The 27,960-nt window shown below is 36.4% G+C and overlaps 1 long non-coding RNA gene across 1 annotated transcript in view; it reads right to left on the bottom strand.

The window, feature by feature from the left end:
• Positions 1 to 283: 283 nt before the first annotated feature.
• LOC123798126 (uncharacterized) overlaps positions 284 to 27,960 on the bottom strand; it is a 32,674-nt gene continuing 4,997 nt past the window's right edge. The window contains exons 2-3 of the long non-coding RNA XR_006781179.2: positions 6,884 to 6,994; positions 284 to 684 (exon numbers count right to left, since the gene is read on the bottom strand). This is a non-coding gene — a long non-coding RNA (uncharacterized LOC123798126). The remainder of the gene's footprint in view (positions 685 to 6,883; positions 6,995 to 27,960) is intronic.

Raw genomic sequence — 27,960 nt, 5'->3', positions numbered from 1 at the left:
CTGGCAACAAATTCCTTCCATTGCTTTTCTCAAACAAATCACATAGCATTTTTATAAATCCAAGTTTTAAAAACAACCTCATAGCATTATAAACTCTTCAAATTTCATATCAGTCACTTTTTCCAAAAACTCAATTACAGTTAATAAATACACACTTTGCTTCTTGACATACGCATGGTTTTCCAAACTAATTTTCTTTTGTCTCAATTTGCAATGGTTTCTTCAAGTAATTTTAATAGAACTTTATTTATATGAATAGAATAGAGGACATCTATTAATGAAAAATTGGATTTTCCTTGATGGGATGAAGTTAATCCTTCCACTACATATTTTTTATTTTCATAGTAAATTATTTTAAATATGTAACATAATTTTGCATAATATATTAGCATCAGAATCTAGTGTATTGCTTCTTGCCATAGAATGTTCATTTATTTTTGATCACATTAAATCTTGGTTTATTCCTGCACTCCTTATGACGTAGAACCATCTAGTATCAATATATTATTTGAACAGGTTGGAGCCCACCTGGTAATGAGTCCCCAGCATACAGGAAAGTAGGTAGAAGACGTCCTGCTCCTCTGATCATACAGATCATCACTTACATGCTGTTAGTCCAACTCCAGAGGTCCTTCTCAAGAACTCACAACTTCTCCCTCTCAATGCCATTTGGACCTATTGGATCTTTTTCAGAAGAGTCAGTAAAAGATGCAAAGTATTAATTTTTTTTTTTGCTAAGAAAGATTTTATTTATTTTTTTATTTAAATTCAATTAACTAACATAAAATGTATTATTGGTTTCAGAGGTAGAGGTCAATGATTCATCAGTCTTATATAATACCCAGTGCTCATTACATCACATGCCCTCCTTAATGCTGTATTGATGTTTCTATATCAACAAACCACATAGTTATCTTTCCATGAAGATATGAAGATTCTGATAGCCCTAAAAACTCCAGAAGTCTCATCTCTTCTCAGAAACCGGCAGCTCCTTCTCTATTACCAATACCATGCTATCCCTTTGATGCCAGACTCCTGTCTCCATCCTCAAAGTCTATGATCAGCGCCTGTACCAGCTATGTTGTTTCAGAAAGCAATCTCTTAAAGTAAGTCATAGATGAGTAAAGAGCAAAGAGGAAATGAATGTTGATGTCAGTTACAGTGTGCTCCTGTCTGCAAGATAATGCTAACAATCTGCTCTGCTTCAGCTTACTTGGCAACGTTTCTTAAACCTGATCTCCAAAACTCTCTTCAGCCTTTGCTGAAACTGCCCAATTTAGCCATTTGAACCAAAAGACATACTGATGTTCAAACACTAGAAGTGAACTGTTTCCACTGTAACATTTATCAAGGTTTGTCAGGTTTTTTTTTTATTTTCTAAAATGTAGTGTAATGAAAGATTTTTTGTTATTACTGTAATTGGATTGTTTGAGAAATCCAGTACTAGCAGCTTTATTGAAACTTAAAATCTTTAGTAATGGACTTCCTGGAAGCAATATTTTTTTGTCAAGACAATCCAAAATTATCCCAATGAACACAGCTGCAAAATTGCAAACTTACAGCTTGTACTGTAATTCCCTAAGATTAAACATCAGGAAAAATATATATATATATAATATGTATATAATATATAATACATGTATTATATATTAAATATGTATTATAACATATATTTGTGTGCACTATATATATTTAATATATACATATGGTTTTAATACATGACTTTTAAATGAAGTAGTCAATTTTTATAATCATGAATCCTTGCCACTTAACATATCATCCCACAAAAGCAAAAACATACCATAAAATCTTGGATTTCCAATCAAATGAAAGCAGCACTAATGTGTACATGGTGTATTATAATATTTGTTGTTATAAAATCAACTCATTAATTTGAGTCTTCATAATTATCTCATTATTCAAATGAGGAAATAAAGGGTCAGAATCAAGGTTAAGTTCCTTCTGAGACTACCTAGCAAATAATTGTTAATAAAAGTAGGACCTTGTTTTTCTGAGTCCAGTCCTCTTTCTACTCTTTGTACCAAGAAGCATGTGAAAAACTGGAGAAGAGATACTGGATGAGACCACAGGTTTCATAGCATTGGACAATGTTATTTTATAAATCCTCCCTTCAAGCATCACTAAGCGTATAGTTCTTGTGTACTATTCTATACTCTAAAATGATGATTAGAATGCTAAGCTAAATTTGCTCTCTGATATGGCCAAAGAAAGGCAAACTGCAAAGTATTTCCACACAGTAAAGGTTTGAAAGTAAAGGAATGAATAATTCAAGAAAGACCTTAAAATATATGTCAGCGATAAATGGGAGTACCTATGCTAGTGATAAAACGCTCCCCTTGCCTAGGATACAGCTCTACCAGAAAATATTTTTGAAGAGTCGTATGTGGACTTTTTAGGGTATATAATATCCTGGGACTCTAATTTCATTCTAAATGCAGAAAATTGACAGGTAGATTTGTATAATTAAGTATGACAACAGATATAATTTCACATTGTCTGTTAGCTCCAAAAGTAACTTTTAATTCATTGCAAAGTTATATATGATGTTTGTACTGGAAAATTGTTTCTTTACTCTTGTATATGGGTTTACATAAAGCAATGCTTGGTTCTGTCTTAACAAAAGTCTAGGAAAGTGGAAATCTCCTAGTACCAGCCTGGTAACAAGTGGGTCTGCTCCTAATTAGGAGCCCCCACACACGTGCAAAAAACTCTGAATGTGCATGTGAATCACCTGGGGATCTTGTTAAAATGTAGATTGTGGAGAAGTCAATCTCAGGTGGCACCCAAGACTCCATTTTTACCAAGTTTGTATGATGCTTGGTGCTGGGTTTCAGACCACCCTTGGAGTAGTCAGACTATAGCAAGATCCTAAAAGTAAAGAGTTTGGAAGGTCATTTGCAATAAGCTTCCCACAGCACCGTGAATAGAAAACACTTGGAAAGTTCATTGATACTGGGAATTGCAAAGTGTCTGCCAAGGCAGCTGCAGTCAACTTGAATGTATTCTCAGTACAGTGCATTCCACACAGTTGAGGCTAAAGAAATGAGTAACCTAGGGATGATCCTAAAATATGGCAGTGATAAATGTTAGAATTAATGCTAGTGATAAAGCACATCTTTGTCTAGAGGATAGCTCCATCCAAAAATTCTTAAAAAAAAAAAAAGTAGAGTCTATTTCATTGTATGTTTTTCAAACCCAAACCAATGCAAAAATATTCTAGTAAGTTTAATTTCAGGGGAAAAGTGTTTGCACACACTAAGATATGTTTTAATCTTTTTAGATAATAAAAACTATATACTTTAATATAACTTTTCTTCTTATAGTCACTCAGAAACTTGAGACATTTTTAAATACTATCATATGTATCAATTTTGAAAGAAGTGACAAATATAATTTAATTTTATTACTTCCTTTAATTTCTATTGTTTTATATCCCTAATACTTTTATTTTGCATTATATTTAACCTTAAAAGTGTCTCAAAATAATTCTGGAGGTAATCGGGAAAATAAGAGAGGAAAAGAGAAAATAACAAAACAAAGAGGGAGAGGGGATATAGGAGAAAAGGAAGTGAAAGGAGAAAAGAAAGGGGGGAAAAGGGATGGAGCAAGAAAAGGAGGGAGAGAAGAAGGAAGCAAGGAAGGGAAGAAGGAAAGGAAGAAGAAAGAGGAGGAATGAGGAATGGAAGGAGTTATTTTTTGACCTTACAAGATGAGGGACAAGTTTTTTCTCTTGTCTTCTTTGTCTTCTCTCGTCTTCTCTCCTCTTCTCTTCTTTCTCTTCTCTTCTCCTCTCCTCTTTTCTCTTTTTTTCTCTTTTCTTTCCCCTTCCTTTTTTTCTTTTTCTTTCTTCTTTCTTTCTACTCTTCTTTCTTTCTTTCTTTCTTTCTTTCTTTCTTTCTTTCTTTCTTTCTTCTCTTTCTTCTTTCTTTCTTCTTTCTTTCTTTCTTTCTTTCTTTCTTTCTTTCTTTCTTTCTTTCTTTCTTTCTTTTTTTTCTCTTTTGCTTATGGTTGCCTAATTGCTCTAGCACCATTTCACGAAATGGTTATCTTCTCTCCATTGAATGCTTTTGCAATGTGTGTCCAAAATCAGTTGTGCATATCAGTGTGGGTCTCTTTCTTGGCTCTCTGTTCTATCGCACTGATCTCTCCCTCTGCCAATATCACATGGTTTTGTAGTCAAGACTATAGTCTAAGTCTTAAAAGTTGCGTTCCTCCTACTTTTTTCTTTCTTTTCAAAGTTGTTTTAGCAATTCAAATTCCTTTGCATTTTCCAACACATTTTAGAATAATCTTGTCTATATCTATAAAAACGTCTTTCTGGAATTTTGCTTCATATTGCATGAAATCTGTATATTATTATTGGGAGAATTGATATCTTTACTCTGTTGAGTCTTCCAATCAATAAACAAAGTATGTCTCTCCATTCATTTAGATTTTCTTTGTTTTCTTTCATCAGAGTCTTCTAGTTTTCAGTATATATGACATATACGTTTTGTTAGATTTACAACTCAGTATTTCATTTTTTGGGCAATCACAAATAGCATTGGAATTTTAATTTTGATGTCCACTTGTTAATTGAAAGCACATAGAAATACCATTGTTTTTGCAAGTTTACCTAACATCTTGTGAATATGCTAAATTCATACATTGTAAGTATATTTTTATGCATCCCTTCATATTTCCTACTTAGACCATCATGTCATATGCAAATATGGTCAACTTTATTTATTCTTTTCTGATGTATATGTTTTTTTAAATTTTATTTCTCTTATCTTTATCATTTTCTTCTTTCTGCATGCATTGAGTTCATTTTGCTATTTTCTGGGTTCCTGAGGTGGGGACTGAGATTACTGATTTGAGACTTTTCTACTTTTCTAACATATATAGTTAGTGCTCTGCTGTGTCTCACAAATTTTGATATGTGGTATTTTCATTTCCATTCAAAGTATTTTGTTATTTCTCAATGTTATTAGATTTTTCTCTAGCAAAAAGATTATTTGGAAATTTGTTATTTGGTTTCCAAGCATTTGGAGCTTTTTCTCTTATCCATCTATTATTGTTTTCTGGTTTAATTCCATTGTAGTTGGTGATCAATTTGCACAATATTAATTCTTTTAAATTTGTTGAGGATTATTTTATGGCCATGGATGTGTTCTATCTTGGAATATCTTCTGTGGCACTGGAAAAGAATGTGTTTTCTGCTGTTGCTGGAGAGTGTTCTGTAAAAGTTATATTGGTGTGCTGAAACTTTCTAATTTTTGGTTGTTTCAAGTGTGTTTGTTATAGTTCACTGAAGCATTCTTATGATGGCTTTTTTAGAATGTTTGTCCAATAATTTTACTATCTTTGTTGTCTCAGTTGTCTTTTTCTGTAGGTTAAGATCTTCCTGGTTCTTAGTATGACAAGTTTTTTTGAAAGCTGGAAAGTTTGGGTATTATGTTCTGAGACTCTAGACCTTCTGTTCTAGCTAAGCTTCTTCTGACATTGTTCCAGCAGGAGAAAGAATGGTGCTGTCTTGTTACTGCATGTGGGAGTAGAAGTCTAGCTTCTCCACCCCAGTTCTGTTGACACTTGAGTCAGATGTTCCTTGTTACTGTTGAGCAAGGGTGGGAGCTCTGGGTTCCAGTGAGGCCACCACTGATATCTCCTAGGCTGTAAGAGAGAGGGGTGCCCCATTATTGCTCTTCACATGGCCTTCACTGAAACCAGAGAGGAGTGTAGCCTCATTCCCAGTGGACAGTGGTGAAAGTCCTGACTCTCCACTAGGCCTTGTCTGACATTACCTTATGAGGAGTGCTGGGGGCCCTCATTATTGCCAGGTGGAGGTCGGTGTCCAAGTTGGTTGACACGCGGTGAGATCAGGAGCTTCTTTGCATCCAGTGGTGATGAACATCCCGTCTCTCTACTAGGCCTCTGACACCATTCCGATACTGGGGTTGGGATGCTTCATGGCAGCAAGTGGAAGGTGGAAGGTTTAGGCTCACCTGGGGAGGGTGGAAATTGAGCCTTCCCTTTCAACATTCATTATTTTGAAAAAGGCCTGGCCACAGGTTCTTCTGTGATGTTTGCTTGGAGTAGAGTGGCTGTTTGGCCAGGCTACACCTTTCCTGGTACTTTGGTTCTAGAGAGCAGGCTTTTGTTGGGGCTTCTTTTGTCTGTGTGCATTTGGTTTTCTGGCTTACCAGCCTCTTGAGCTTTGAGTCTGGGATATATTAGTCAAAAAACAAAAAACAAAAACAAAAACAAAAAAAACCCAAAGGAATTCACCACTGTGTCCTTCCTTGGGTCTGGACAACCTTCTTCTTTCAACCTTTCTGAGTCATGTATTTATTTTATATATAATAATCCAGAGTGTTTAGTTGTATTTAGTGAGGCAAATTTGGTAAAATACTTCTATTCTAACTTCCTGGAAGCAGAAACTTTTCTCAGTGTAGTTTTAATTGACCTTTATCTTATAATATTTAAGGGCCTTTATTGTATTTTTTTGTGAACTTTTTACCCACTTTGAGAACTAGGATTTTGTCTTGTTATCTTCTTGGTTCATGTCTCTTGTCCACTTTGATAACTGGACTTTTGTATTTTCCTCAGCCTATAAGGATTCATTACATATAAAGGATTTTGACCCTTTATGTCTGATACATATTAAAATATTCTCTTCCAGTTTTTTATGTTTATTGAATTTGGTAGTTATGTGAGGCAAGCTTATTTTTTAAAATTCTTATGTATGCAAATGTGTTAATCTTTCATTTCAACTGGATTGTGAGTTGTAGATGTTTTCTCTCACTGCCATAACAAATTACCATAATACAAATTTACTACTTCACAGTTCTGTAAGTCAGCGGTCAGACATAGATCCTCTTACCTCTGAGTAAAATCAAGGGGTCAACAGGACAGCATTACTTTCTGGAGACTCTATTCCATTCCCAGCTTCTACATGTTGCTCATATTCTTTGGCAATGGCCCCGTCCTCCATCTGCAAAGCCAAAATGTCAGGTAAAATTCCTATCACATCTTCTTCTTCCATTGGTATATCTGTCTGATCAAATTGGGAAAAGTTCTCTGCTTTTAAGATTACCAGATAATCCAGGAAAATCTCTCTACCTCAAAGTCCTTTTCCTAATCACATCTGCAAATCCCCTTTTGCCATGTGAGGTAACATATTCAAAAATTTCAGGAATTAAGGGCAGACATTCTTTTTTTTTTTTTAATATTTTATTTATTTATTCGACAGAGATAGAGACAGCCAGCGAGAGAGGGAACACAAGCAGGGGGAGTGGGAGAGGAACGAGCAGTCTCACAGAGGAGGAGCCTGATGTGGGGCTCGATCCCAAAATGCCAGGATCACGCCCTGAGCTGAAGGCAGACGCTCAACCGCTGTGCCACCCAGGCGCCCCCAGGGCGGACATTCTTGGAAGCCATTCTTTGCCTAACACGTGACTCACAGCTAAAAAGTCCTTTTCTATATCCAGGTTATAGAGGAATTCACCCTTTTTTCCCCCTCTAATTCTTGTATTAATCTCCTATTGTGACTATAAAAAATGTAGTGTCTTAAAACAATATGCATTTATTCTCCTACAGTTTTTGAGGTTCAACATTCAGAATGAGTGCTATTTGTCTAACCAAGGTAATTATTAGGTTTATTCCTGAGGATTTTACTTTTCTGCATTTGCATTTGCCCCTTGCATGGTTATCTCCTGGAATGAAAAAAGCTTACATTACAGGAAATAAGTTCCAATGACACAAATGTTTCAGAGAAGACAATATAATAAACCAAGATGTTTGATTTAAAACTGAACTTTGTTTTTAAAAAATATTAGAAAGAATTTTTCTAACAATTTGCAAATTATCCCAAGCATGTTTTAAGCAAAATTAAGAAATAAATAAGCAAATTTAAATATTTGTGGAATAAACAAAAAAGTATTACATGTCTAGAAATTTCAATTTAATACAAAACACGTTTTTGCTATGTACATATAAGATACAAATGTACATTTAATTACTCACATTAGAATTCATTACTACTTATTAGTTACATTGCCTATTTAGTCTCTAAATAAATTATCTAAATGTGTGTAATTGCATTAAAAATGATCCTACAAAATAATAGGCATTACATTATCCCATTTTCTAAAAGCATATTATACTTGGTTACTGAAAACTTTCTGTAAGAAATTTTGGTTAGGACTACAACATTTATACAAACTCTTAGATGTATAAATTAAGTCAGGTATTATGAATTCAAACAGTAGACATATGCAAGGGGCAAATTAATTAATTAAATTCTTCCTCTGGGCTTGTATCAACAATAATGTTTCAGTGTTGTCAAGGTAGAAGAATAGAAAATAATTTACTTAAAATTTTGTCAACTTGATTTATAACTTTAAATATTTAAACTTATGGTATGTGTGCCTCCATTTATACCCCTGTCCTGGCTTTGTAAATGACAAATGATAAACTATAATGAAAGCAATCTTAGACCAAATTCTGCCATACATACATTTATCTGCAAGCAAGCAAAAGCAGTCATATAATCTGCTCTATGAACTCAGTGAGTTCTGAGGTTTAGACATTCCAGAAAGTGCCTTGCATGAAAAGTTCTCTGAGGAATTTTCAGCATTATTTCAGGGACAGGATTTTGCTAATCTAATCAGAGTCAGGGCAGACTCATCTGTATGTGGCTTTGCATAAGACAAGCAAAATGCTTAGCCTAAGGTATCACCCACCAGTTCTTTCTATTCATGCAAGGGCTGAGAGGCCTGTCTGTTATTTCTAGCCCAACCAAACGGATTTCTACCATCCCTTATGAAAAAAAGAATCAACTCTTGAAGGCAGATTAAAATAGAATTATTTAAAGCTCCTTTCTGTCAACTCCTGCTAGTGTGTGGATTCATAATTAGAGTTTTTTAAGTGCCAACTATTCACCCCTGGATTATATACTTTTTACTAAGGTATTTTCCATAATTATACATTAAAACTTTCACACAACATTCTATATACTGAAACATAACAATGGAAATTAAATATAATGGAAGACACTGTTTCGAAGGGCTCTCGTGCCCCCCCCCCCAAAGTTCTACAGCAGAGCTGGGGCCTGGAAGCCTAGAGCTTCCTGCCTGTCTTCTCATTCCACAGTCCCTTGCCCAGTCTGCCTGGTCTAGAACAGTGCCTAGGAATTTGAGTCGGAATCTTGGCCAAGAGCCATCTGTAAAACTATCAGAAAATTGGCTGCCTTTATGTCAACATCAGACTGCTGAAGTATGAGACCTTTAAGGTCCATTCGTGCTTGCTCTCAACAGATTCTAAAGATGTTCTCAGATTCAGGAATGGAATGTACGCTGACATGGAGCCTCCTTCCCTCTGCCGCTTCGAGGCTGAGAAAAAGTTTACACAGTCTGAATGTCAGACTTTCTTTTCTTTTTATTTTTTCTTTCTTTTCTCTTTTCTCTTCTTTTTTTGAGTCAGATTCAGGAGAAACAGAGCTGTATGAGCATGTGTCTCTTCCTGGACCTCCAGGAGCTTGGCTGCCAGCTCCAATGCCCACAGCAAGTCAGAAGGAACAGCAATGCGTTTGGTTCTCTGTAAAGCCCATTCCCTTCAGATCCATGCCCTTCCTCCAGGGGATTTTCTGGCCAGGAGTTACACAAAGGACTGTGAAAATTATATCAACTCACTGAGCTCAACCCTCAACCCTCTATACCACTTTTCACTTTAGAGCAAATCCCTCTGATCAGAGCAAGGCCTTATAGGCCAGAGCTCGTGCCAGATGTCAAGAGGGTCGCACCTCATGAGACACAATGAACAAAGAAACAGTAAATTCTATCCTCCAGTTCACTGGCCTGGCTTGGCTCTCCCAGTGCAGCATTCTCAAGGAAAGTATCTAAAACATTCAAAAGAAAAAGAGCATCCTGTATTTTCTCTAACATTTTTCATCCACACCCTGCTTTCCTATACCCAGATGTTACAAGTTGTGGAGAGCGGTATAAATGGGCATCATTCCAGGACCCCACCTCCCAGGTGTCCCTTCCCAATCCTGTGCCAGGTGATTAACCAGCAGTTGCTCCAGAGAATGAATTCTTGGTTCCTCAGACTGGACCTCTTCGGAGGCCCTCTCTTCCATTACTTTGCCTTTGGCTGAAGGCACCTAGCGCTTGATGGAAATGTTGGCCAGCAGTAACTTTGAACCACTCACAGTGTTCTCTCTTGCAGAACTGTTCACATCCCTGAGGCCAGGGATGGAATAACGGATCTGTAAACAGAGCGGGACCAACTGCCAGGTCATGGGCTCCAATTACAAGGATTACACTGTGGAAACAGGGAATGAGAGACATTTAAATCCTGAATTGCATAAAGTCAGAGGACGGGTAATGGCCCAAGTTTGGGGCTTTGGGTGTCTTCACCATTGCTTGTGTGCTCTGTCTCTTGTTCCTGATGTTCTACGATGCCAACCACAAAAGAAACATTGCATGCCTCTGCAGTATTCATTCTTCTTTCTCATATTTCCCCAGGCTTCTGGCTTACTCTGCAGCGGTAGGCTAAAGCTGGGGGATTTCCCACATCAGGAACATTTTCAGGCTTCTTAGCCCTGGAATTTCCAGCCTCCAAAATGGATGTCCCTAAGATAAATGGCCCCACCCTCCCTTATCTTTTCTGTTAGGGCCCTCAAGAGGCAGTAGAGATTACGTAGCTTAAATTTGAATTACAGTTAGTGTGCATCTACTGAGAGGTTTGTATGACTAAGATTCTTTGTTTCCTTGGGGAACTGGAGAGTGTTCTTTTGTAAATGACTCTGCCTTTGTAGTAGAGACTTAAAGTTCTACTACAAAATAACAGGACAAGATTATATATATATATATATATATATATATGATTTCTTATTTGAAGTGGGTATAGGCATTGGAGGGACAAAGAAGAAGGGGAAAGGCATGTCAACAGGAATCTGAAAAGGAGGAAAGAGAAGCCTGTATATTCAACCCCAATCATGGTATCTAGGAAAGTATAGAAATTGCAGCCAAGACAAAATGTCAAATGCGGGACCAAGTAAAAAATTCCTTCAAGGGACATGTTGTAATACTTGGTCTTAATTGAGCTGGAGTCTCCTTTTACTGACTGTCTAGCCTCCACTCCAGGAGAGAACACACAGCTACATGCATCTAGAGGTTATCAGAGCTGATCATCTCACCTTCACTAACAAGTCCCTAACTCCCAATCAATGGCTTAGCAGAAGTAACACCTGTCTGTGCCACAAAACTTTGTTGACTCAATACAGATAATCCCACGAAATCCCGTGGCATCCTTATGCATCAACACTATATCTAGTATGACAGTGCATTGGCATTGGGTTTGGAGGACTGAACTAAATAAGTTGGAGACCAATCAGCTGGAGGTGATTTGTGCTATTTCCACCACACTGGTACAACTTTGAGATGTGTCTCACTCTCCATGAACCTTAGCTCCATAATCTGGCAATGAAACCAGATCTCTGTCTTGATCACATAAATCCCAAAGGATGCTCACTTTTTTTTTTTTTTTAACCAAATCCTTAGCTATGCCGCTAAGGGGCTTCGTGAAAATTATGGACTCAGAGTCACCTCAAAAATGAACCATTACAAATAATCCAATTTAATCTCCTAAAGGTCCAGTCTTCTCTTGCACAGGAATGTAGGAGGAGACATGTTTGAGAGGTTGGCTGGCACAATGTTTTAGAAGGCACTGAGAGCCAGACAGAGATTGCAGCTGAGGGTATGGACGGTTTGAGCAATTCTGTGAAGGAGAAGAGAGCAAAGCTTCCAGATTCAGGGACAAATTCAAATGCAGCCAAAAATAAAATTTAGAATATAGAAGAGTGTTTTATTGAGCGGTATTTGTTTTATTGAGTGAAACCTGAGAGACTTTATATTTTATTTCAAAATAACAACAGCCCACAGGGAGAGTTTTGGAGCAAAGAATTTAATGATTAAAAAAAGAAATCAGGGTACATGACCTCTAAGTATTATTGAAATCAGAGCTAACCTGGAAAACTAATGTTTGGTTATAGACAAAGTGTTTCTAATTTCTCTGAAGAAAAGAAACACCAAGGGGATAAATACATTCAATGACATTATGAATCCATTTTAATCCAAAATCCATTCCAATTTTATCTAAGAGACTATAAACCCTTGTTAATAAGAAGAAATATAATTTATAAAATTGCAAAATTTGTGCAAAGTAGCTAACTTTTTTCCTATAAATTCATTAACTGCTTTAAAGTTTTTAACTGTTCAGCAATTACAGGATTTTTTTTTTTTAAAGTAGGCTCCCGCCCAGCGTGGAGCCCAACATAGGGTTCGAACTCACAACCCTGAGATCAAGACCTGAGCTGCTATCAGGAGTCTGACAGTTAACCGACTGAGCCACCGAGGTACCTGACAGGAAATTTTCTTTTAATCAAAGAGAAAAATATTTACATTTAAAATACAAAGGACAATTTTATGTGATTCTTGGTTGGTTTCTAAATCTCAGCCACTCAGCATTGGTTTTCCAAGAGATGTGAGACTTTTCACTGGACAAATTCAGGTAGCTTTGTTAAGAAACTTCACATCAAAGTAAACTCGACACAGAAAATGCAAGTGCGAATAACTGCTTAGTAAGCAGCTTTTTTACACGGATAGTTCGATTATTCTCTACACTCATTTTATAAAAAGAAAGAAGCTAATTTTTCATTTGTGTTCTTAAACTTGCTTGCCAGGAGCTCTGCTAACCGAAAAAAAAAAAAAAGATTTTATTCTTTTCCTTCCAGGGAGGATAATTCAAGTAATGATATATGAAGAGACAGAAATGCAAGTTATAGGGCTGTCATTTTAAGACCGTACAGTTTAGTTTTTTTTTAAATATACATTTTTGTTATTTAGAAGTAGGTTTGGTTCTATGCATCAGAAAGTTGAATCTACTGTTTAATTATTTTTCCTTCTATAATAAGAAATTCAGAGGTAAATATTTCAGGATCGGTATGAGGGGGACACCATGTCGTAAAAGTGGGTCTGATATGTTTTCTCTGTTTTCCTTAGTATGCCGTTTTAATTTGTGCAGTGAAAACCAGCTGTTGCACATCTAGACATCATGCCTGCATTCCAAGGTGGAGAAGAGGGAAAGGCAAGAAGATTATCCAACTGACTCTTTCCCTTTACATCAAGGAATAATATAGATTTGACCGCAAATGTCATATAATAGTTGCAAAGGAGTATGAGGACGTAATTTCAGTTGGGTATGTTGTTTGAACAAAAATCTTCTCGGTAAGGAAGAGGAGAAGATGATTAGGTCACAAGAAATACTTTCCATAACACTTTTTAATATTTTAATTGCTTAGAACTTTTGTTCAACTTTAGCTTTTACTGAAAACTTAAGGGGCTGTTACCTGTACTGTTAACAAAAATCCCTTCACATATCTGTTTATTCATCACTGAGATACAAGACTAAAAGGTAGGGCCTGTTCCAAGTAGCACATAGCCCTGTAGTGTTTGGGTGTCTATTAGGCTGGGTGAAGACAAGACAGGAAAAATGCAAACATATTTCTATATAAATGATACATGAGAACTAGTTATTACGTATGACTAGCATCGCAGAGGGAGTAACTGGGGTGGAGATAAGGAGGGAGCACACAAGTAGGGAAGACTTTCTGAAAGACTTGACGGGTAATATTTGTCGTGTCTCTTGGGATTTGAGTTGCTCTCTGTAATATGGCCCAGAGCTGACTAGGGGCAGAAAGGAAGTAGAATTGAGTGACCACTCATGTTAACTCTTTCTTAACAGAAAATCTGTTCTCAGAAAATTGCATGTCCACTACACACAGTTGATTAAATCTGCTTTTTGGAATTCGTTTCAACCTATTTAACTTAAAAGAAAGAGGTTTATTTATTTATTTGGCAGGAGAGGGGCTGAGGGAGAGGGAGACAGGGAATCTCAGGCATGTGCTGAGCAAAGGGCCCAATGTGGGGCTCAACCTCACCACCCTGAGGTCATGACCTGAGACAAAACCAAAAGTCAGATGCTTAACCGGTTGAGCCACCCAAGCACTCCGTCAACCTATTTAACTTTAATATCAGATAAGGACTATATAAAACAAGTGATTTGATTAAATTTGAACCTGTGGTTATTTTTTCTTGTTGTTTAATTTTTGATCAATTAGATTTAAAAAATCAGCTGTTAAGCCGTTTGAACAAGTGTCAGTGATGTTGAGATAGAGGAAGAACAAACAAAAATCATAACAACTACAGGCCCACAGGGCATTACTTCCAGGAAAGAAAATATTAAATTAGAGGTCGTAAGGGAAAATCTATTTCATAACGAAAGGTTTTTTCATTTATATGTTAGGCAGCCTATCTCTCTTTCATGTCAGGCATCTGGAAAAGCAGAGATTGATTGAGGCACGAAAATCCCCAGATTCACTCCAATAAAACTCAACAGTTTTGTAAGAAATAGACAGTTTGCAGATATTTTACAATAGCACTTTCCGAGGCTTATAAACCATAGACAGAGGCTTAGATCAAAGCCACAAGACATGTTGAGGTTTAGCTTGTGTTTGAGTTTATCCAGAAACAACGGAAACATGATATCATTTCACATCAGGGAATAAGCCAAAGTGGAAACAGCACAATTTCAGTGACAGGTTCAGTCTGTGGTCACGTCACGCAAGGAAAGAGTAGAAAAAATAAATTGTCCTGATTAAAAAAACACAACAACCCTGTACTTCTCCTTATAAGAAATTACCATCACATTGTGATCCATACACTATCTTCAAATTGTGATCCATGTGATTAGAGAGAAATTACCAGAATAAGAAAACCCAGCTGTTGAATATATTATAGGCAACGAGTTATTTAGAGACTTGTTTTTCTTTTCTCCTTCCTTCTCAAATCTCATCTTTTGATATGAGAGTGTCCAGTTTCACGTCAGGCCAGCAAGTATTGGTAATGATTAAATGTGTGAAGTCGGCTGGAAGGAAAGCAATGCACTCTCTAGTTTCTCCAGATAACCACAGAAAACCTAAAGGACTGTTTTGATAATAAGCACATTTTATCTGTTCCCACCAAAAAGGCAAAATCATTGCTCTTCTTCCAATGAGTGACAATTATATTATTGTGTACATTTTAAAAATTTCCATACAGATTTTCATTTTACTTGAAGCAAAATTTAGTGTTCATAAAGATCAGGTCCATGTTTATTAATGAAACATTCTGTTTGAGTCTTCTTGATTCTTTTGTAACCAAAGGCAATTCCTTGTATTTTATAGTTCTTTACACTTTGAGTGCTTTGTCATCCATTATTCATCCATTATTCTACTTCCAACTCATCATCATCTTCTCTCTCAACTAAATAAGCAGAGATTTACCATCCTTTTTTTTTTTTAAGAAAATGAAAGGCATGAAGAGGTTGAGTAACTTTCCCAAACTGTCACATCAAACTGATGTGGGAGTTATGACCAGAAGACTATCTCCTTAACCAGACCCCTGAGGAAAATTTGTAAACTAGTCACGTACATTCTTTATCAGGTAAATATAGGGGATCTGGGGTTGCCTGATCTATTAAATTACCCAGAACTTCCTAGAACATTCTTTATTGAATTGTACAAAGTGCATCAATAATTTCTACCCAAATCAAAATTGAAAATGTTTACAAGTTTCATTGAGAAACTCGCTGTTCCTCTATAGTGCTTGGACACAACATACAAATCTAGAGTCAAGCCAAAGAATTTCTGTTCATCTTGTTCCATGTGTTTACAGTAACACTGGTATCTCAGTTAAATATTTTTAGATACACTAAAAATATTGACTACTTTAAAACTATAAACCTGCAGTACAGTGACTAATACAACACTGCTCGACATTTACAAAATTTTATGAGTTTGTCAACAAACCCCGTTCTCTCTTCTTCATATGTCATATCTTTTTTTCCAAATCTTTCCCTCCTTCTTTCTCATTTAATATTGTTTCTTTCACTGGGAGAGTGACCAAGTAAATTCACTCAAATTAGGTGCTGAGAATTGCATTTTTATTTGTAGAACAGAATTATTTTACTTAAAATAATGAATTCTAGAGAAAGAAATGAATTGCCAATGGTAGAATATCAAGGATCAGTGGGTTACAACTAAGGACTCTCAAGTTCTGTTTTTTTTGAAATTCATATAATTTGATTTAAAAAAAACTCAGAGGTGGAAACCTGATTAAAAAGGTAAAATCTAGAAGTAATTCTGAAGCACTATAAGGGACAATTGGGAAGAATCTGCAAAAATACTATGAATAAGAATGGAACCGTCAGCATAACTAGCACTCTCTCCAGCACGTTTACCAGTTATTCTAATTTGTTCCCATTCTGTGAATGTCTGTCTCTCTGTTTTACTGTTTATTCCCCACTTGAGGACTGAAGTCTCTTATGTCTCTTAGACATCTGGAACAGAGCTTCTTCCTCAATCTAAAACTGTGGCACAATACTTCCAATATATTTTCAGGACAAGTTTTAGTGCAACAATACTTATTTTTTTCAAGATAGTAAAAATAAAAATAAAAGTAATTGAACCAATTTTTATCATGACAGAGCCCCTAGGAAGTAATAAGTTTTATTATGACTAGATTAGATATAAAACTGAGGCACAGAGAGTTTAAATAAATCCCCTATATCATACAGCTCACCAGTGGCGGAGACAGGGTTCAAACTCAAGATTTAGATTCTTAGAGCCCACTGCCTGTGATATGATCCTATTAATTATATCCTACTATAATATAATATTATACCATCACCCATGATAGATCAAGTTAATCATTATGAGCTAGAAAACCACGGATCGAGTGGTTTTTTTCTTTTTTTTAAAACTCCTAGCTTTTTTGCTGGTGATAAATGTACTAAATTGGAAACTGGGAGATATTAGTTCTCTATTCTAATTCAGCTTTGAGACATTGTGCCCTTAAATTCCTCGTGCTTCACTTTCATTGTCTGTATAATGGAATTTTTAGAATAAATAATTTATAAAGCCTTTCCAGTCCCCCAAAGCCAGTTCTTCCTTTGAACCCCATTCTAGAGAGTATATCCATCCATTTCAGTAGTCACCTTGTCCTTAAAGTGTCAAAGTTGAACTGGGATCAACAGGGTAGTTGGGGAAAGGAGGACACAGAATCTTCCTCTCTCCAAACTTTGGTCACATTTTGAAATAGACTTAGAAGGCAGACTGGGTTTACTTGGATGTATGTATTCGCCATATAATGAATTAGAGCCTATATGTACCTTAAAAGATAAAATGCAGATTAAATGCCGTATAGAAGATGTAGCCCTTGGGTGTTGAAGAATGTGTAGGATTTAGATAAGCAGAGTGAATGAGGAGAGAATTCCACATAGAAGACAACATCATGGGAACAAATACAGATGCAGAAATGAGAACCATATGTTTAGGGGCAAAATGAGGGAAGCTGGAAGATACTTATACAATGTTTTCATTTTGGCTTATCTTGAGAAATACCACTGGATAGATAAGTCGAGGTCAAGTTGTAGAGTTTCTCAAATGTTGGTTATTAGTTATCAGGGCTTGCATAGGAAAGTACCACAAACCTAGAGACTCGAAATGACACCTACTTCTTATCTCAGCGTTTCTGTAGGTCAGAAGTCCAGGCATGGCTTAGTGTCTACAAGGCTGAAGTCAAACTGTTAGCTGGAACTGCTACCTTATCTGGGACTCAAGGTCCTCTCAATCTTATTCAGGTGTTGGGAGAATGCATTACCTTGTGGTTGTATGATTGTTGTCCCAGTTTCTTGTTAGCTGTCAGTCAGGATTCTCTACCAACTAGAAGCCTTCCATTACCGGTCGCCCCCGAACAGCTTGGGAGTTTGCTGCTTCTTAGTGGTCAGTAGCAGAGTATCTCTCCAAAGCTTCGTTTTCTTTTATTGGGCTCACCTGACTATGCTAGACCCACCTGAGATAATCTCTTCCTTTTGGTTAACTCAAAGTCAATTGAATAGTAATGTAATCAAGGGAGTGATACCCCATTATATCCACTGGCCCTGCCCAAATCAAGGGGAGGGTATTATACAGGGCATGTGCACTAAAGATTGGAAATATTGGGGACCCTTTTAAAAATCTGCCTACCAGAACTGGACATTGGAAACATTATATTATAATAGGATATCGTTAAAAGTTTATAGCTGTGTGAGATAATTTTTGTTACACAAATCAAGCATAGAGAGGCATACCATCATGAAGTGTTTGAGATTAATGCTGGATGGTGTTCCCTTCCCTCTCAGATAACACCATGGGATTTGGGGTATTCGTTCTCACAAATGTTGGTAGTGTTGTCCCCCCTGAGGGGTCACAGCCTAGGAATCACTTTCTGCCCGGGCACTACCTCACCTAAGATTACACTTTATCCTCAGGGAAGTCTATATCCAATGGTGAATCTAAACAGGAAGTACAGATTCTCTCAAATTTATTTAGACATTTCTGAAAAGCTATTCCAGCTACAGAGTTCCCTGTGGGATTATCTGAGGTCTTTGTTACAACTGTATTGCATTGCAATTTCTACCTCTGCCTAATCCTACTTCCCTCATTCCTTTACAGATATTGTTATTGCAGATTTCCAACACAGAGTCTATTTCTTCATGAAAGTGACCTATGATAGTTAATACAGAGTATGATCCTAAAAGGCAAACTTTAACATGATAATTTGGAGCAAGATCACTTCTGGCAAACTGACAGTCAGGACCAATTGCTGCTGATGGGTTGAATACTGATGTAGCCTTGAACAGAGCAGCAGTACAATTGATGAAAGTGATCAAATGGAAAGGATACCCGTGGAAAGGAATACACTGTTAGATGCAACAATGCAGGTATTTAAGGGTTTAGAGAATGTAATATTTATAAAGACTATGGAATTGGATGGCTGTTGGTTGGGCATTGGATAGAATAGGAAAAAGACAAAAGAAAAACATGGTTGACTAAAGGTGATTAGTCGACAATTAAAGACAAACTCTGAAAGCCAGAATGTGTTAGCACGATGTGAAGAGACTCATCTCATTCTGGAGGGAAGAAAAAAAAAAAAAAAACACTGAGTATAAGATTCAGGTTGCAAAGGGGAGGCTGGCTCCAGAAAAGATTGGGTGCTCAAATCTGGAAGCCTATTACCCAGAATTAGGGCTCTAAGATTGGGAAGAAATGGAGATAGGAAACATGGAATTGAACACATGAATAAATGCATTCCCCAACTTGAGTGATCAGGTCACCTTGAACCCTTCAAAAAAAGTCCCCATTTTCCCTGTTAGGGGTTTGTACTCTTCATTTGTTTTTAGAAGCCACAGGAGTCTTAAACCAGCAAGACAATATATATCCCTTCTTGGGAATCTACACCCATCTATCCCCTGGGCCACCAGACCCAAAACTAGAGTAAAGTCACAACATAATTTGGCAAAGGAAGTTCTGAGCCTCCTAGGAAGGAAGGAAATTACACCCCCAAGATGCTTCAGAAACTGTGTATCAGCAGAAATTAGACCATTTTGGAACCAAAGGAAAGAAATTACAAATTTGGATAAGTGATAATTTATTGATGTGGGAGCATTCTCCTTTGCTATAGGATTTTGTAGCCTGGAAAGACAGTTCAAATATACTGAGGAGCTGGTTTCTGAAATGAAAATGACAAAACATCTTCTGCAGAAGATGGTGAAATAAGTTTTTAAAAAAGACTCAGAGAAGTACTGCTAGAATAGATACTCTACATAAAGCTAGAAAAGCCACCAGCTACATCTTTCCAAATCACCCAAAGTAAGCTCCATTTATCAGAGTGATAGGTACTATACTTGTGAGAGGAGCACCAGCACTGCTGCCAAGATCAACAGTGGCTGAACTCTTCAGGTTGAAGATAGATGGTGTTCATATAGAACTTGCCTTATAGATAGCAATGGGGATGGAAAGATTCCAAATAGAGTTCAAGTGGAGGCATCTAACAATCAGAAGAAAAGTACTGCAATTATTGTAATAAGCAACAAGTTTGGTCTGACAGGCAGAGGTCCTTGGCCTGTAAGAAGCAACAGAGATGGTAACAGAATATGGCATCCTTATGGGCATTGTAGATGTTCAGATAAGAGTAATTCAATCTATAGATATATGGTCTGTGGTCAGCTAAGAAAAATACGACTCAGCCTATATTTCTAGATATGTAATGCTGCTCTAACTATGTAATAACAAAAAATCAAGAATGGATCATCAGAAGACCAAGGCCAGATTTCCCAATAAAATTCCACAATCCTTTGTCAAATATGGGAATTGAGCAAGTTTTGAGAGCCAGAACCCATTGATGGAAGGAGAGATCAAATCTGCAGGAATAAGGATTCTCCCTGCAACAGTACATCAAATGTATATGGTAATGATATGCCTAGACTTTCCTCCAAAGAATCTATGGCCAATTATTTGAGCAATTGTACACTGAGGAAGGGAAATGTTTTGAATACAGCTGGACACAAGACATCATCATAGACCCTCGATCAGGGTGAGAGTGTTTGGAGCTTGTTGATTAATGAATTCCTGGCCAAAGTTCAACTTGCAATAGGTCAATTGGGTTTTTGGTCAGTTCTCTGGTACATAAATTTAGAATTTGAATGAATGTGCTTATTATTAGACAAAAAAACCCCAATTTATTCCTTGGTCTGTAGGGTCAGAGATATTACAGTGGAGTAAATGAAATGGAACCCATTTAAACTATACCCTCCTTTTCTCTAGGCAAAATAGTAAATCAAAAACAATAAATATTAAATTCCAAGTGAATGAAGGGTGGGAATAGCAGCAATTAGTTCTGTCCTTAATGAGCCAACAGATGCAGGATCGATGGTCCTACACTAAATTGAATCAAAGAATAGTCTTTATCGGAGGTGCTGTGCTAGAAAAGACTAACCGAGACCCAGTTAAATGGTATATGTTTCGGTGTGCAGAATAGATGCTTTTCCATTCTACTGCCCAGCAAGACAGTCATGATGGAAAATCCTCAAAATGGGCAGATGGTTGATAATGCACTTAGTCATCCACTTTATGAAGGGAGCTGTCCTGTAGTAATTAATATAAACAAATTCATAAGCAGTAGTGAGTGAATTGGTTGGTTGGTCAGAGACAGCAAATCAGGAGTAAGGATATCTGGGTTTATGGCATTTGGATAGAGCTATGGGCTTGAGCATGTGAAGATTTTCGTATTGCATGTTAACAACCATCATTTGCTTCCTAAATAGCTGCAGTGGTGGGAACTCTAGGTTTTTTCTTTTTTCTTTTTTCCACTAATCTTTCTCCTGTACTTTTTTTTTTTTTTTTTTATGAAACAAAGACTGACCAAAATCATGGAGGAACTATTTCCAAATGAGATACCCACATCCCTCTGTTAGGATGTACCCAAGGCACTATTGTTCCCAATGGCCAGAATCATTGCTTTCTAATGGCTCATAGCTGAGTCCTTCCCCAGGAATCACTTTTGGCCAAAGGGTGAGGCCTCACCCAAAGTAACTGCAATTCTCTGAAGTAAACTGCATCTAATTACTAATCCACGAGAGGGTACAGCACCCATTTCTTAATTCGGAGTTTCTCTGAAGGGTCATTTAGCCCCAGAGCTCCCTGCTGGATAGCTGAAGCCATTGTGCATCACAGTTCAACATGGCCTTCTGCCCTGTCAGGCTTCTCTCACTCCTGGATGGGTGTCATCACCAAGAGCAATTCCTAGTGAGCCACCCGTCTGCAAATATCCATCTCAGAGTGTTTTTCCTAGGGAACACGTCTTAGGACATTATTATATCTTAATTACTTTAGCACATATTTAAAAGATAAAGCAAAATTTCCCTTGTCAATCTGACTCTCACCTCCCAATGTCTTACTTTCCAAACTATAGGTCTTTCCCTAGGTGCTGATTCTTGGAACTGACATAAGCCTTGGACCATACTTTCTTCCTAGGACTGTGGAAAAATGGGATCTTTCCACGGTAGTCTCATCCACATGTAAAAAAGCTACTACCCTGCTTATCTTCTCTCCTGCTGTGAATGCTCATGAGATCCCTGTTAAGTTACAGCTCAAGCTTCCCAAATTCAGCAGCCTCTCCTGTATTCATCCTCTTGTATTTCTCTGATCTGAAGCCCAGTTTGGAATTGTTTACCCCAGATCTTTCATTCTGGGTAATCCATCCATTAGTAACTCTCAAGTTTCCTCTTGAGAATTCTTCCTTACCCAAATTCCACATTTTCACTAGAAGTGTCTGAACCCTATTCTGACTTCATGCAAGGAGAGCAACTCAGTGGTTTCAACCCTGGGAGTATCTCAAATACACATTTTTAGAGAATTACGTAGGACAAATACAAATTTAAATTGTGCCTTTATTAGCAAGGTCCCACATCAACTGACTTCGAAATATTTTTAAATGGTCTTATTTCCTTGTTTAAAATTGATCAAATATTTCTGAGGCAACTCTCAGACCATAATATCTTTTGAGAAAAAAATGTAATTTTGTAGATATGAGCAGTAAAACAAAGAAAAATAATGAACAGGCAGATGAGAGAGTTCATTAGCAAAACACATGCTTATTAATACATTCTATTTATAGTCGAAGGTCATTAAAAAGCATACTTTATAGTAGCTGTTAGCAAGCACTTAATGGTTAGATGGAAAGGCAGAAGATACCACATAAAAGAATACTAAATGTAAGGATTTAACAACATCCAAGTAGAAGTGAAACTATCAAAATGTGAGAAGAGATTTATTAGTGAAAGAGCAAGAATTGGTACTTGTGAAAAAAGAAACTATTAGAAGAGTTTAGAGTCATGGAAACCGTGTATTCAAATTTTTAAGAGGAAGAAAGATAAGGACATTGCGTTTAAGCAATATATAATTACTTCCTACTCCATGTCTACCATGTTGAATGAAGCAGAGTTGGACAGACACTTTGTCAGCAGCCATTTACAATTCAGCATATCTGTGTTGCCCAAGTACTCATATTTCCTAAGAATTTTAGCCAATTTTGGTTTTGGTTTGAATTTTTCCTTGGGATAAATTTCAAACCATAGAAAAAGCACATAGTTTTTTGGCTTCCCAGTAAAGCAAACTGGATTATACTTTGTGGGACTCTTGGTTCTGTAGCCATGCACAGCGCAAAGGCTTCTGGCAGACACAGACCCACTGCAAAAGCCATGCCAATGGCCACTATTGCAGGGGTAAGCCCTCCAATAGACCAACATTCCTGTTTTCAATTACATAGGTCTTGTTATGATTTATTTAGTTCTGGACGTCCAATCCTGGAAAGATTGAATCTCACTTTCGCTAAAGATATAGTATGGAGCAAACAGGCGGCTCAAAATTGCAGAACATTTTATGAGGCAGTCACAAGGAAATTATTCTGAAACGATATATCAAAACAATTTTTGTTATTAAGTCATTTGATGATATATAAAAAAGTTAAAGAAATACAAGGTTAAGCCCTTTTATATTAATTTCCTTCATGCTTTATTCTTATTCTTGTTTTTTTTTACCTAAGACTTATTGGAAGCATAAGACTCTCATTGCCCTAATAGTACTTCCACATTCATGGGGCATTTATAATAGCAGCTGTCATTTAAGCTCCTATCTAATTTAGATGCTTAGCATATTCATTTCATTCTTAACTCCATGACTAAATACAATTCATATTTTATAGGTGAGCAGACTGAGGTTTAAAGATATTGTTATTTGTTTTCCTAGGTCACAAAATCAATAAACATTAGAGACATTTAATAAGTATCATGGATTATATTGATGCTTGTAAACTTTTGTTTCCCTCCTAGTCGTTTCTCTCCTGAGGAGCTCGGGAGGAGTCATGTACTTGCTTGGCCAGTGAAGTAATATGTATTCACTTCTGAGCATAAGCGATGTGTGCCGCTGCCGGCAGAAGTGTTGAGTCAGCAAATGACTCGTCATGCCTCTTTTCTCTTTACCACAAGATCGGTAGTGCTGCAGTTAGGGACAGCCTCTTTAGCCTGGAAGAGATCCGCCTTGGAACAGAACTGCCGCATTTTGTAATGACATGCAGTGTGAGTGAGAAATAAACTTTGTTCAGCCCTGATAACGTGGGGGTCACTTGTCGGCACAGCACATCTTGGCCGGCGTCGCTTTACTCGGTACCATCTACGAACAGAAGTCGCTGTGACCTGACTCAACACCCTTTCTATGACTATTACATTCATTCCCTTTGAGTTGTTCACCATGAACAGCTCGTATCTCCCACTGGATTAAAATCTTTCTAAAGGTTAATATAATGCATTAAGTTTGCACTTTCATATTTTTTTCATCAAAATAATTGTTCTACTCAAGGTATGTACGTGGTATTTGCTGTGAATGAATGAGATTATATTCATTTATTTTCATTGTTTTGTGGAGGTTTTTTTGTTTGTTTATTTGCATTTTAATCTATGGCCATACAACCATGTCTAGGTCTTTCCTTCTGCATGGACTTAAGTATATTAAATACCTTACTATTTTTTCATCCCCCCAAGGGTCTTTATTTACCTTTGACAGACACCAGCCCTTAAAAAGAATTAAACAGGGTCTTTGAAATGGCATTGGAAAATGTCATTTGTGACATTTCTACAACTCAAAAAAAAAAAATCTAGTGTTTCTATTGAGTTCCTGTAACATTAATGCACACCCAATGCTGGTTTGAGTATCATCACTTCTTTTATTTCTGATGCATTCTAGCCTTTTTTAGGCTTAACAGGCCTTTCTTTTTGTTGCTAGGTCTAGAAAAAACTGGCACTTCTACAGTTAATTTCTTCTTATATCTATATTTTGCTTTTTTAACATTTCGAGTGTTATATTGATAAAAACTTAGCCAGCAAACATATCGGTTACCACATATCTCAAGGAGCTCTTAATATTTTTTTAAGTAAACTTTTAAATTCAGAACAGTTTTAAGATCTACAGAAAAATCACAAATACAGAACAGGGAATTCCCGCTTACTGCACACCAGTGGCCCCATGATTAACGTATTTTGGATTTGTTACAATTAAGGAAATAATACTGATGCATTATTATTAACTAAAGGCCACAGATTTTTCAGATTTCCTTAGTTTTTACCCAGTGTCTTTTTTTCCTGTTTCAGGATCCCACTGAAGGATATTTTGGTTGCTTCTAGTTTTTAGCAATAGTGAATAAAGTTGCAATAAACATACACATACAGGTTTTTGTGTAGACATGTTTTCAAATCAGTCGGATAAATATTTATGAGAGTAGTTGCTGAATTCAATGGTAAGACTATATTTTGTTTTGCAAGAAACTGAAAACCATCTTCCAAAGTTGCTGCACTATTTTATAGTCTCACCAGCAATGGATGAGAGTTCCTGCTGTGCTACATCCTTGCCTGCAATTGGTATTTTCAGTATTTTGGATTTTAACCAAGTTTTATTTAATATGGAAATTCTAGTTAGGAAGAGGCAGATATCATCACGAATAGCCGAATCTTTAGCTTTATGTACTATTTTTTTTCTGAGAATCATTAATCCTAAGATGTTTCAAAGTCCACTTCTGAATACTTTAACAACAGTTATTTTGGGAAACTCAACACACCATTAATATTATCTTTATGCTTAAATGTAATTTTTTCTATAAAAAGAAGTTAGAACCAAAGTTGCAACTAGCAACCAGAGGAATATTCTTTAAGACATGGTGTCAATAAGTCAAAAAAAATTAAAAATATAACACTACATAATCCAAAATATATTACATGATTTGATATTTGAACTATTTCAATGGGAGAATATCTACCACCTTTGGATTTTACAGTCTTCATATAGAAACCCACTTATTTTGTGACACTTTCACATCTATTGGAACAGAGTTGGGAAATAGTAATCAGAAACTTCCATCAATTATCCGTACCATTTCATGTACGCTGTGAAAACCCTAAGCTAGAACAGTTGATTGTGACTGATCCTTTTATCACAGAACTGGTAGATGATTTCTGCTCTAGAGAATTAACTCGATGGAAAATACTGGATAAAGTTTTTTCTCAATAGTACCATATAGAGAGCGAAATTATAGAGGGTCATCATTTGTATAGGCAAGCTAATTGAAAGAATTTTATGTATAACAAATTGGCATTTTGCAGCATTAAGAAATATACATGAAAATTAAGAAATAGAAACTCATTTTGTGAATTTGTTTTATAAACTCGGCAAACAGCAAGCATGTTTTACGAATGTATATAGCTTCATTGTATTCTTTGTGGTTGTTGTTTTGAAATTTGAAGTTCTTACAAAAGCTTAACCATAGTGGGCCTGTCTGCCTTTCATCCTGAGTCTGTCTCGAATATTGGAATATTAATGGAAATCACATTGTTTTATATTTATAATTGCCCTGGCTCTAATTCATATTAATTCACAACTAGTACGAAGTGTCAGGTAGTAAAGCCAAAAATAACTTATAAAAACATCTGAATAATTATGTAGTTTAAATGAGAAAAAAATGTTAACATGGTGCCCTATGTCCTATAGGAAAAAGACATATTCTGTGACTAAAACTCATTTAGGCAGAATAGAGCTATTTAGAGGCAAACCCCAGCTTGACTGAAGGTATGCCAGACAGGGTTTGCAACTGTTCTTTGTTTAAGACCCTAACTGTAAGAAAAATAAAACTCATTATGAAATTGCTGTTCAACACTGTCTGCTTTAGAACCACATTTCTGCAGTTTGCTAATAACTTCTCCATATTATGCTGATCTGCAATTTTTGAAACCGTATTTTTAACCCAAGTAGTTGGCATAATTTCTAAAGCAACTGCTTTATTCTGGGAAATCTGGCTGCCATGATTAGTGGTTTGACTACAGTGTTTCCATACAAGTAAGTTCCCACTGATGTACTTGTGGTTTCACATATACCAAAAAATATTCTATGATGAGTGCTGGATGGAAAAGACTGTGCATCTCACAATAATCTTTCTGGCCACATAGACATACCACAATTTGTATCAGTAATCTGAAATTTTGGCAGTCACAAGTAAACATTATTCTTGCCAATATATATTCATTATTTATACCATTTTCTTTTGATGTTTTAGCTTTTAGGAAATGAAAGAAAAAGAACTATATCTCTAAAACACCTCTAAAATTTTCATCGAGTACCCTAACCTACTTTAATAATTGCCTTAAACCAAATTCAGGATCACATTTCTAGAAACTTCAGCTCTGTATGTCTATGTGGATGTATCTCTCTTGCTGGAAAGGAAGCAGAGAGGGAAGATAAAAGTTGGGGGCAGAAATTTCAATTGTTCCTTCAGACTATGTGCAGTTATGGGCCATGAAAGGATCAGTGAAGGACAATAACTTTTTTTTTTTCTTCCAATCTATATCCACCCAGGAGAATAGACTCCAGTCAGCACTAAAGGACCTCATCAGAGAGGCCTTTTAACATAAAGCATCTGTCTTAAGTATTAAAAATGTGACTTCAGTTTTCCTCTTAAATACCATCACAGCTGACCTTTTGAAACAGAACGAAGTTTCTCTCTGCTTGAAATCGCTCATTCTCCTGCAGAACAATAATCAATTAACGCATTTATTTTAATCTCGCTTGGCCTTTCTCAAGAGCAAGCACATTCCAAAATAGTTCTCTGTGTCCTTTAAGTCTTAGTTACATGGTCTCATTTTATGTCCGAAAAATGAACTAGCTATATAGCAAGTTTCCTCATAGTTGTTGAAGAAATAGATAAGTGGTGTTACATGCAAGTCAATATTAAATATTATGTGAGATTAAAAAAAAACACTTGAACATGTAAAATTCATAATGATAAAACATGGTGTTCCCTTTACTTTTCCATGTATTTCGTTTTGTTAGTTGTTAGGCAATATTCATGCATTGCTTTTGGGGACATTTTTGTCTAATTTTGCTTTGACCTTCTCATTTTTAGTTGGGGAACAGTGCGGGAAACAATCTGGTTTTGATGG

The sequence above is a fragment of the Ursus americanus genome, chromosome 1 (assembly GCF_024610735.1).
Source record: "Ursus americanus isolate L20-20 chromosome 1, mUrsAme1.1.p, whole genome shotgun sequence".
Lineage (NCBI taxonomy): Eukaryota > Metazoa > Chordata > Mammalia > Carnivora > Ursidae > Ursus > Ursus americanus.
The sequence above is the reverse complement of the archived record's forward strand: the minus strand, read 5'-3'. Positions and strand labels throughout refer to the sequence as shown.